Source organism: Apium graveolens, chromosome 7, assembly GCF_009905375.1.
Source record: "Apium graveolens cultivar Ventura chromosome 7, ASM990537v1, whole genome shotgun sequence".
NCBI lineage: Eukaryota > Viridiplantae > Streptophyta > Magnoliopsida > Apiales > Apiaceae > Apium > Apium graveolens.
In genome coordinates, this window is record NC_133653.1 from 32,924,625 (window position 1) to 32,937,788 (window position 13,164).

Sequence of the window (13,164 nt, forward strand, 5' to 3'; positions counted from 1 at the left end):
AGTGATCACCATCCAATCCGGCATTCCATGATGTGGACATTTTCTCAACATTTCCTTGTAGCGTTCCCAAGCCTCGCACATAGATTCTGTAGGTTGCTGCGCAAACTGAGTAAGAGCACTCCTCATAGCAGCAGTCTTTGCCATCGGATAAAACTTCACCAGAAACTTTTGCGCAAGATCTTGCCATGTAGTGATGGACCCAGCTGGTTCAGAATGTAACCAGTCTTTAGCCTTGTCCCTTAGTGAGAATGGGAAAAGCCTCAACTTGATAGCCTCATCAGTCACGCCATTATACTTAAAAGTGTTGTAGATCTCGATAAAATTCCTTATGTGCATGTTGGGGTCTTCAGTTGCCGCTCCTCCAAAAGAAACAGAATTCTGCACCATCTGAATAGTGCCCGGCTTGATTTCAAAGGTGTTAGCTTGAATAGCCGGATGAAGGATGCTTGACTGAATGTCATCAATTTTAGGCCGAGAAAAATCCATAAGAGCTGGATCAGCTTGAACAATACGATCTCCCATGTTTACTGGTTCTTTCTGCTCAGTTCCTGAATCCGAATCCTCAAAATCTAACTTCTCCGGAATATCAAGAACTTCGTCTGTCTCCTCAGCTGTGTCTAAAGTCCTCTTGCGAGCACGAGAACGAGTTTGCATAAACGCTTGCTAAAGTACCTGAAACACAACCGAAAAGAGTAAGTAACTACTACGTCCTAATAACTGAGTCCTAATGACCAATGATGGTAAGTACATAAACTAAACAAATACGCCGAGTCCCCGGCAGCGGCGCCAAAAACTTGTTAGGGCGAAAACACGCGCTAATATTCACGCAAGTATACGCGTTCGCAAGTAATATAGAATACTTTCTAGTTCGTTCCCTCAGAGACTCAGACTAAATTATTATCTAATTAAACTCACTCACCAATGTATGATTACTTCTCAATGTTAAGATAATAACACTTAAAATTGTTGATTAAATATTAACTATAATTAACTACTTAATTAACCACTTAACTAACACTTCAATTTATCAATAATAAAACACTCATGAGATCACAACTTCATTATTACTACCTTCTATAGCCATTATTATTACCTTTAGCATGTGACAGTGATGATATTAATCGAATAACACGAAACTGATAAAAGCCAACTTTCATTGTACTAATACCATTCTACCAAGCATCCACAATTAAGATAGAAGTTGAATAGTCATCAATTATGTTGAGTTCCTATATGTCTACAGAAATTGACAACACAACAATTTAAGCTCAAGTTATTCCTTTTAATTATATAGGGCAAATAAAACTGTTAGAGTTATGTAATAATCCCAATTTTTGGGAAATTTTTGAAACCCTTATGAATAGTGTTTTTGCTGAATGAGAAAACTTTTCATGCCACACTATGTAGGGGTTCTGATATGAATATTCTGAGATTTTATTAGTACTTTATAAGGGATATAAGTGTATGTAAAGATCGTCAGAATCCAAATCCGAATACTTTGATTTTTCCCGGAAATACACTAGATACGGAAAGATTTGAGAAAAAGGTAACAGGATAAAAAGGATTTAAATTAAAGGATTATAGGAGAGGATCATAAAAGGAATATAATATATTGAGAAAGGTTAAGGGAACCTAAGTAATAAGATCCCGGGTATGATCCTTCAAACGATAAATGAAAACGAAAGTTAAGCGAACCGTATAACAGATCAACGGTCATTAGGCAAACAATTAGGAAGTTAATCAAAGGGATTAGAGAGGATGATGTCACCCAACCAATGAGAAGAGGACAAGGAGGGCAGGATGACATCATGAGGATGACACAAGCATGACATGGGAAGGAAGGAGATGTGGTGGCTTTTTTACCACACAAAATCAAGGGCAACTAGGTAATTTACTAAAACAAACACAAAAATCAAACCAACCAAGCCAAGCAAATCATTTTTCATCAAAATCAAAAAGAAACCAAGGCATTGTTCTTCATGCTCTCGGCCAAAACAGAATCAGAACACTAAAACTTCTGTATCTCCTTCATTTCTCACTCAAATATTATGTTCTATAGCTCATTGAAAAGGTATTGAGATGGCCTACAACTCTTGTTCACAAGTCTCGTCCAAATAATCATGGTAAGACCCTCATTTTTTACAGTTCTTTAAATCGGACTTTTAGAAACTTCAAAGCCTAACTTTGTGTTCTTGATTTCTTTGGAAAGATCAAGCTTGTAGGAGGCTCCCTAAGGCTTCCTAGCAACTTAACACCTCCCAAGGAAGGTATAAACTTCAAACCCTAGCCTTTACTTTATTTTTTAGTAAGTTTAATGGTTGGTGTTGTGAAATGAGAAGCATGGATTGTGATTATTAGTAGTTTGGTTTGATTTGGAAGTGTTTTGGTAATTGAAGCTTGATTATAGTTCATAGGTCTTGATTGTGGTTGTTTGAGTTGAAAACCTTGGAGATTATGGACTGATGTGGTATGGTTTAGGTGAAGTTTTGTTGTATTGATGGTTATGAGTTGGTTGGTGGTTAATTGGAGTAGTTTAAACATTGGTAATCGCGTAAACATAGCCGTCGTAACGTCCGATTTTCTTTGGACTGTTTTTGTGCATAACATTAGGACCCGAGAACCCCCTGCTAGATTATGACCACTGCCATATTTAGATAGCTCATGTTATGATCTTCGTTTTGATATGTAGTTCGTTCGATTCCGATGCACGGTTTAGGAGAAACGACCGTTTCAAGTAACGGCGTTTCGCGAACGAAACTTTTCCCCTCGCCTTACTTTGAAACATAGGTTAAAGACCAAAAAGGGTTAATTAATGTATGAAACATTTATGGTAAGTGTGTTAGGCAGTTGGTAAGACACTCGCGAAGGAATCGCCTTAAAACTCGTAAAGGTTAAATTATTAAAAATGGTGGAGCCGAGGGTACTCGAGTGACTTAAGAGAATCAGTAAGCGCAAAACAAGCGTTAAAGTCTAAGTTAGTTAAAGTATAGATTTACAAGTGACTTTGGTTTAATTCCAACTTACTTGTTGTTTATAGGTTACCAGACTCGTCCCGAGCCATTCGTAACCCCCAGTCGCTCAGGCAAGTTTTCTACCCGTTATACTGTTGTTGTGATGTATATATGTATATGCATTATCTTGCGATAGATGCATGATGTTTATATTAGCAAATGTTGCAATATATTGAAGCATGCTGCTATGGTATATATATGCATGCCTGTTTCATATTCTTTCCATATATAATTGTTGATTCAGTTGATAATACCTATGCTAGAGGATAGCGGTAACTTGCATATACCCTTAGTATAGGGACCCAAAAGGTGGAAATATTTTCTAAACCGGGAGTCGAGGATCCCGAGTAGATTTTGTATATATGTATATATATATACATATATATTTATATAAATATATGGTTTTAGTTTTCAAAACTATTAATCGAATAAGGTTTATTCGATAACTTTATTTTATTTAATGAATATTATTTTGAATATTCATTCGAGGACTTATGACTCCTTTATTTTATTATTGAATATTATTTGAATATTCATTTGAGGATGTATGACTCCTTTATTTTATTTAATGAATATTATTTATAATATTCATTCGAGATATTATGACTCCGCTTATTACTGAAATATATTCCTTATTTTATTAAAGAATAAGGTGTCAATAGTCAAACTTATTTTCGATTATTCAAATAAAGATAGTACTTTCATATAAGTATATCTTTGGTTATTTGATATCCATTTCAAGTATAAGTTTTAATACTTCTACTTCGATTATTTTTATAAAGATTATTCTTTATGGGAATATTATTTAAATAATAATATTCAGACATTTTCTAAATATAATGGGGACTGATTTACTTCATTAAATCAGCTTTACCCCAAACATTCTTAAAAATGTTTTCGAGTCTTCAAAATGAATTTAAAAGGTAGAGCGGATCCCAAAACTTGTTTTCAAATTCAAGATCTTCCATTTTAAGGGGACTTGAATACTCGCTCAAAAACCTAAGGGATCCGGCTCTGTGGTGTATTTTATATTCGCAACAAGGTTGCTGTTTTGTTAAATGAATCGATTACTTACCCAACACTCGGGAAGTAAAATTCTTGGAACAAGTTAATCCATTAACAGGCATCGCCTGGGAAATATCGGTGAGTTCTCCTTTCCAACTAGATACGACTTCTTGGTGGAGCCGTATCAACAAGTTTCTACTTGGGGAAAGGGGGAACGAGCTTTACGTTTCAGAGTCATGGATTTCATCTGAACTAGGAGTGGCATAAGTGGTCGAGTGGCGCCGGCCCTGCCTTATTATATTGGCCCAAATGGCCTGGAAGTTCCGCTAAGGCGGTCCATTCCTTAGGAGTTCAGTGTTCGGTTGATAAGTAAATCCGACAGGTTCTCCTCTACATGTAGAAAATGGTGGGGTTGTACTACTACGACTGATCATCGTAAGTGGTCTTCCTGGCGCGGCAAACTCCCGTAATGAGTTCATCATCCAATTAGATATTTCTGCAAAACTACCCAGAGCACTTCGATAGAAAGGCTACGGTTGGGCGATTGTTGAGTGTTGGCAGGGTCAAGTTTTCAAAATGATGTTTGCATCAAATGAAGTATCTCGTAACTTCATTTTATTTTGATGATATTTTAAAGATTTAATCTATTCAAATCTGGTCTTGTAGTCTCATCTACGTGATGAACTTTTGAAACTAATTATAACTTGAACGGTGGTAGTTCAAGTAGTATTTGGAAAAGATATAAGTATATTGGAGTATCTTGTAACTTCATCTTTTAAACTTATATCTAGTAAATGATTATCTTATGCATGACAAAGATTTTCAGAAAAAAAAAATGTTGAGACAAGGTTAGATATATGAGATCACCTTGCAATAATATTTTTATACAGTTATAAACTGGAACTCTGTGTATATTATGTATGGAAGAGGACTTCCAAGATTTTGAAAAGTATATATGTATATATACTGAATATTTTGCGACTTCATCGCATTAAGATATCAACTTGGTTCATTTCTTTTGACCAAGACTTTCATGAGTACTATGAGAAGGCTCATATACTATTAATCATTATACATATTATTTTGGTGGGTTTGCTGCTCACCCTTGCTTTCTTCTTTCATCACACAACAACAGATAGAAAAGATGAACAGAACCAAGCTCCCGATTCACAAGCGATTAGGAGACGTTCTGCAGTTTTCTAGAAGCATTGATGCCGCCGTAGCTGAGGTAGGAACTACCAATAGGCTAGGCTTTCAACTTTTGATGTACCAGATTTATTTATATTTATGAATTGTAATAATGGCAAAGAAATGTAAATTTATTCAGAAAACCTTTTAAGGTGTATTGGCAGATAATTGTGGAATAAAATGACTTGTGGTTATTTTTGGATGTTCATCTCTGAGACTATAACGTGTGGTGTGTGTGTTTATTGTGGGGTCACAGTACAGAGTAGTTGAGTAATTATTAAGATTGGGTGTTATTAAGGGAAATGGAACTCGTGACGACCCGGATCCCCGACCCCGGATCTGGGGGTGTTACAGAAATGGTATCAGAGCCAAGCGTTATAAACCTCAGAGGTGATGGGACGTTAAGATAATAAGAACTCTTGCCAAGTTCATAGTCGGACTACCTAACGTAGTACTGACAGTTAAAACCCTTATGGGAACCCTTATAAATGTAGCGATAGAAGCGTAGTTCGTTATCGTATATGGTAGCGGGACTCCGAACCCTGAAGTTGAGGAAAATCAACGCGATGATGTTTTATTACTAATTGGAGATCAGATTGTGGATCCAATAGAGCGTCCTAACACAGGACCGGATGATGTTGATATTGAGGATGTAGCGGTTGAGGATGTTGTCCTAGAAGGGATAGTTGCTGAGGAGGATCCCATGGAGGATCCTGACGAGATTGGATAAAGGACCACTGATGAATTGATGACCCTGGTTGGGTCGACTACCAGAGGTAGGATTGGCCGGTCACTACCAGAGGTTCGTTCAAGTTTGTAAAGATAGTAGCCCCTTTAACGCGGCTTACTCGTAAGACTGAGAAGTTCGAATGGACAGAGAAATGCGAGAACAACTTTTAAGAACCGAAGCAAAGGTTGGTGACGTTCCCTATGTTGGCGTTGCCGGATGGAAAATGATATTTTATGAAATGTAGTGACGCTTCGCATAAGGAATTAGGGTGCTTCTTATACAGCGCAGCAAGGTAATCGCGTATGCGTCAAGATAATTAAGGGAATTTAAAATTCGATATCCCCACCCATGAGCTTGGGCTCCTGGCAATAGTTTTGCCCTAAAGATTTGAGGCACTACTTGTATGGAGAGAAGTGTGAGATTCACAAACCATAGGAGCTCTAGTACATTCTTACGTAGAAAGAGCTCAACATACGCCAGAGGAGGCGGTTAGAACTAATCAAGAATTATGATTCGGAGATTCTTTATCATTCGGGGAAAGCCAATATGGTGGCTGATGCCCTTAGTAAAAAGGAGAGACTCAAGATGATAATGTCTTTTGGAGAGTTTATAAGAGATTTTGAGAAAATGGAAATAGTAGTGAAGGTAACCGGAGCCGGTACCGAAAAGTTGTTTGAGATAGCAATACAGCCCGAATTATTGGAAAAGAACATATTGTGCCAGTAAAAGTGATGAATGAAGGCAGAGAGCCAACAAATAGGTATGAGATTAATACCGAGAGAGATGATAAGGGAATAATGAGGTATTCCTATAGAATTTGGGTTCCAAATGTTTAAGAGCTTAAAGATGAAATCTTAGATGAAAGCTAGTTTGAGGAATAAGAGTTAGAGCAAACCCTGAACGTGATAGTCAGGGAGGTTGCCACCAAGACAAAAGGAACCCATAACATGATGAAGTGGAAAATGAGGATTTAAATTATGTAAGATGACCCCAATTATGGGGAGTAGGAAGAAATATTTAGACTGAGGAAACAAAAGTCGAGTAAGGACAGGAGACCCGAGATGGTACCCCTATATGGCAATTCATGGACCTGTCTAAAGAGAACTTAGACTATTATCCCCAACCACCACCCTGAGGAGACAGTGCGGTGGAAAATTCTTTCATGACCTTTAAGTCGCTAAGCTCTCAGAGTTCCAAGGAACAGGTTGACCTAGTCGAGGCAAGAGCCTGGCTAAAGGAAATATAGGAATCATTTGAGATTCTAAATGATTGACGAATCACAAAAGACTGTTTTGTCACTTACCCTCCTAAGAGAGAGACCACCCGCTGGTGAAAGGCCAAGGAAGGCACGGAGCAAGAGATTATAATAAACTGATTTAAGTTCAGTCAATTGTTTTCAGGAAAGTACTTCCCAAGGTTATGGAGATAGTGTAAAAGCTTAAGAGCCAGAACAAAGGCAGACGAGTATGATGAATTATGAATCTAAGTTGTAAAAGTTATCAAGATTCATTCTGAAGACATGAATCCAGAATGACGGGATGTTTGAAATCAATGCTTATGTTGTGTTGGTTCATGAAATAACGATAAGAGAAAGGAATATAAAGGCAAGAGAGTTTGAGGAATGATAAGGGAGTTGGGTATGAGGAAACCCTAAAGACTCGTAGAAATAGAAATAGAAAAGTATGTAATCGTCCCGATGAGAGTGATTCACCATGAGTTAAATTGATGGTTGAAGGTATAAGAGATACATATATTTTATCCCCTATAAGTTGGGAAGATTCGAGGAAACCTTGAGATAATTCGAAGGATAAATAATGAGACGCGGATAGACTGAGGAGACAAGAAAGTAAGAAATTAAGAAAATTGAGTGAAGGAAGTGACCTTCAAGAAGGTAAAGTGTAAGACCGGTGGCATGATACCCAGAAAGGGAGACGCCAGATATGAAAGATATCCCAACATTGAGATGACTGTTGAGATAAACAACAAAAGTAAATAAGGAATTATTAAGAAGAAGTTCACGTTGAACATGACCAATATCTTCCAGAACATCCATGTTATCATTACCAAATCAGGAAAGAAAAGCGGATGACCATTGTTATCTTTTGGAGGCCATATGGATTGACCTTAATTTGAATAAGGATGCTATTATGAAGTTAGGTATAGACAATCGAGGTGGGAATGATTGAATAAGACACCCTTATCAGGGATATATGACTTGATTTATCCATGGAAGGATGCAGGTACCTTTTAAAGGTGGAATTAAGGATAGAACATCGGTAACTTAAAATGAATCCTAGGGGAATGCATAAAGGTTGGCATTTCACCCTTAATAGGAACAGTATGAGTTTTGACAGAATGATTGGGAAAGGGTTAAGGTAACAACAACCTTTAAGAATCAGTGGAGAAATTTTTCAGAAGTATATAGACAATGATTCTGGTATTAATAAATGGTATCTTGATATGCCCTGAATCTAGGGAATACAGGAGGAACGATTGAAGGATAACCTTAGAGGTTTTACAAGGAGAAAGGTAATATTCAAAATTCTCAAGAATAGAAATGTTGATAAAGAAAATATGACGTAATTATAATGTTGCCAAGTGGGGCACATGTTAAACCACGAGAAAGTATGGATCGAACCAGTAATGGTCAAAATTGTTCAGGGCAATTAGGACTTAAGATAAAAGATGTTCTAAGTATGATTAAGAGTCAGTCTTGACAGTGATTAGCCTCTAAAGATTGAGGCAATAACTTATGAAAAAATGGTGATATTTTTTTTTATTTACTCATCAGATATTAAAGAAAAGCATTTTCACATAAGCTGTGATTGAAATAAGGTAGAAAATTTATTTGGAGGTGGTTAAAATGACATTGACTGTAAGGAACTATTACTATCAGGAAAGGCCAAAGAGGTGGCCGACACTTTAACGGTAAAAGGATAATTGTAGGCGCTTGTGCCAAAGGATACAGTGATGATGGTTAAAAGCTGAAGGTTGTATTATGGTTTGGAAGATTGACATTCCTTCTGATGACTGTGCAATACCCAGCCGTAATAGTAGTTAGTAAAGGTTTAATTCGTGTAATCGCCATGAGCGGGCTATCTATCTCAGAAGATACTATCTTGAGATAAGCCAGGACCATATTTCAAAAAGGACTAAACAAACCTTTGAGTTAAGTCTTCTATTGAAGGCATATGATTAAGAATGGTATTAACCTGCTATCGTTGCTTTGAGCGAAACTCTTCTGCAAATTTTATCTGCTTCATGTCATGTATGTATGTCAGAATCAGGAGTGTACTCCATGAATCATGAATGGTGATTATGTTACCTCCTTAGAAGGATTTGATATGACATGTATGGACTCCGTATGGTTAGCTATTAAGATTTCATGGAAAGTGAATGATGACAGTGGGTCAGTGGTGGACCATAGTAAGGCAGCAATGATTCTGCGAGTAACGAGCTGATTACATCCGTGAGAGTTGTATTGGAATGGATGTTGAGATTGAGTACCACTAATCGGGTCGTGGTAGTGTATAAGTTATCATTGATAGACTAATTAAGTAGAGTATCTACCTAGTGAATATTTATTCTTTCTTATCAATAGAGAGTCGTATTATTATACGAAGAAGGTTGCGGTATAGAAATGGGTTCTAGTAACGATGAGGTCTAGAATGAGATCCCAGATTCGATTTTCGATGTCGAGGGAGTTTCAAAGGTGATTGTGTATAAGCTCGAGGAAGAGCATGGGTCCATAGAATGATGAACGGAATAGAAATATTTAGGCATGGGAAATACGATGCTATAATACTTGATGCTGATATAAATACGTTTATGTTTTGTTCTCCTATGACAAACTTCTATAATTCAGAGGTAGGTTCCAAGCCAGATATTTTGTGGCAGTATATATATTTTTTTTATATATACAATTCTCTTCAGTTCGTTCTTTTCTCTTCTTTTCATTTCATGTAATCTGAGAAGAACAACCCTTCCAGAAGGGGAGGTATTGCCGAATGACTATCTATCTGTGTGATAGAAGCCTAGTAGGATACCATCTATTGTTTAATTGCTTGTCAAGTACTAAAGGCTGGCCACCTTCTGTACTAACTATGCAATATAACAAGTGTTCATGATCATAGTGATCTCTCAATAAATTCCTTTACTTCTATTTGATTGATCAAATTTTGGAAAATAGAAACAACTGAAAAAGGAGTAATAAAGTGGTGGTAGTATGCGGAATGGAAACATATTCGTGATACTAAGATTGTCGTGGTCATTAAAAGGTTATAGAACGCTAACGAGCAAAAGTATAACTAGTATAATATTAGGAACGGAAGGTTGTAGCGATTACGAACTAGAAAAGAATGGGTATTGAGAAGCAAAAGCTCTAATGCTAAACGCTATAATGAGAGTCTGTGCAATAGACTTGAAAGAATTTGGAATGATCACTTAACGCGGATTTAGTTATATCACGACAATAGATCATATGTCATTATCGAGGTGTCACCTTATGAGATCCTTGAGGGAAGATAATGTCGATCTCCCTTATGTTAGGATGAAGTTGTAGAGCGCAAGATGCTCGGACCCGTAGTAGTCCAAAGGACCAGGGATATAATAGATCTAATCAGAGGACGGCTGGTAGTAACCCAAGATGGACATAAGAGGTATGCTGATTTGACTCAAAAAGGACAAAGAGTATGAAATAGGGGGCCTAGTAATGTTATAGGTATCCCCTTGGAAACCCTTGAAAAGGATTGATGAGGTTCGGAAAGAAAGGAAAGCTAAGTCTACAATTTGTTGGACCCTTGGATATATTAAGACGTTTGGGAAGTTAGCATATGAGCTAGCCCTACCCCCGAACCTGTAGCAAGTTCATAACGTGTTCCACGTATCAATGTTAAGGAAGTGTAATTCGGATGCCAGACAAATAGGGGCATATGAGCGCATAGACATGCAACCAGACGTAACCTATATGGAGCAACCAGGAAGGGTATAGAGTAAAAAGGAACGAGTGCTTAGGAGAAGGGTTATCAAACTAGTAAGAGTTTAATGGTAGAACCACAATGTGGGAAAATTTACTCGAGAGTTAGAAAATGCAATGCTAAGAGAGTATCCCTATTCATTTTCTATCTGATTCCGGGACGGAATCCTTTTAAGGAGGGGAGACTGTAATAATCCCAATTTTTGGGAAATTTTTGAAATCCTTATGAATAGTGTTTTTGCTAAATGAGAAAACTTTTCATGCCACACTATGTAGGGGTTCTGATATGGATATTCTGAGATTTTATTAGTACTTTATATGGGATATAAGTGTATGTAAAGATCGTCAGAATCCAAATCCAAACACTTTGATTTTTCCCGGAAATACACTAGATACGGAAAGACTTGAGAAAAAGGTAACAGGATAAAAAGATTTAAATTAAAGGATTATAGGAGAGGATCATAAAAGGAATATAATATATTGAGAAAGGTTAAGGGAACCTAAGTAATAAGATCCCGGGTATGATCCTTCAAACGATAAATGAAAACGAAAGTTAAGCGAAACCGTATAACAGATCAGCGGTCATTAGGCAAACAATTAGGAAGTTAATCAAAGGGATTAGAGAGGATGATGTCACCCAACCAATGAGAAGAGGACAAGGAGGGCAGGATGACATCATGAGGATGACACAAGCATGACATGGGAAGGAAGGAGATGTGGTGGCTTTTTTACCACACAAAATCAAGGGCAACTAGGTAATTTACTAAAACAAACACAAAAATCAGACCAACCAAGCCAAGCAAATCATTTTTCATCAAAATCAAAAAGAAACCAAGGCATTGTTCTTCATGCTCTCGGCCAAAACAGAACCAGAACACTAAAACTGTTGTATCTCCTTCATTTCTCACTCAAATATTATGTTCTATAGCTCATTGAAAGGTATTGAGATGGCCTACAACTCTTGTTCACAAGTCTCGTCCAAATAAGTATGGTAAGACCCTCATTTTTACAGTTCTTTAAATCGGACTTTTAGAAACTTCAAAGCCTAACTTTGTGTTCTTGATTTCTTTGGAAAGATCAAGCTTGTAGGAGGCTCCCTAAGGCTTCCTAGCAACTTAACACCTCCCAAGGAAGGTATAAACTTCAAACCCTAGCCTTTACTTTATTTGTTAGTAAGTTTAATGGTTGGTGTTGTGAAATGAGAAGCATGGATTGTGATTATTAGTAGTTTGGTTTCATTTGGAAGTGTTTTGGTAATTGAAGCTTGATTATAGTTCATAGGTCTTGATTGTGGTTATTTGAGTTGAAAACCTTGGAGATTATGGACTGATGTGGTATGGTTTAGGTGAAGTTTTGTTGTATTGATGGTTATGAGTTGGTTGGTGGTTAATTGGAGTAGTTTAAACATTGGTAATCGCGTAAACATAGCCGTCGTAACGTCCGATTTTCTTTGGACTGTTTTTGTGCATAACATTAGGACCCGAGAACCCCCTGCTAGATTATGACCACTGCCATGTTTAGATAGCTCATGTTACGAGCTTCGTTTTGATATGTAGTTCATTCGATTCCGATGCACGGTTTAGGAGAAACGACCGTTTCAAGTAATGGCGTTTCGCGAACGAAACTTTTCCCCTCGCCTTACTTTGAAACATAGGTTAAAGACCAAAAAGGATTAATTAATGTATGAAACATTTATGGTAAGTGTGTTAGGCAGTTGGTAAGACACTCGCGAAGGAATCGCCTTAAAACTCGTAAAGGTTAAATTATTAAAATGGTGGAGCCGAGGGTACTCGAGTGACTTAAGAGAATCAGTAAGCGCAAAACAAGCGTTAGAGTCTAAGTTAGTTAAAGTATAGATTTACAAGTGACTTTGGTTTAATTCCAACTTACTTGTTGTTTATAGGTTACCAGACTCGTCCCGAGCCATTCGTAACCCCCAGTCGCTCAGGCAAGTTTTCTACCCGTTATAACTGTTGTTGTGATGTAATATATGTATATGCATTATCTTGCGATAGATGCATGATGTTTATATTAGCAAATGTTGCAATATATTGAAGCATGCTGCTATGGTATATATATGCATGCCTGTTTCATATTCTTTCCATATATAATTGTTGATTCAGTTGATAATACCTATGCTAGAGGATAGCGGTAACTTGCATATACCCTTAGTATAGGGACCCAAAAGGTGGAAATATTTTTAAACCGGGAGTCGAGGATCCCGAGTAGATTTTGTATATATGTATATATACATA

General features: G+C 37.1%; 1 non-coding gene across 1 annotated transcript; it reads left to right on the top strand.

The window, feature by feature from the left end:
• The first annotated feature begins 22 nt into the window (after positions 1–22).
• LOC141675541 (small nucleolar RNA R71) lies at positions 23–129 on the top strand. Its single transcript, XR_012556189.1, has one exon. It is a non-coding gene; the product is annotated as a small nucleolar RNA R71 (small nucleolar RNA).
• The last annotated feature ends 13,035 nt before the right edge of the window (positions 130–13,164 follow it).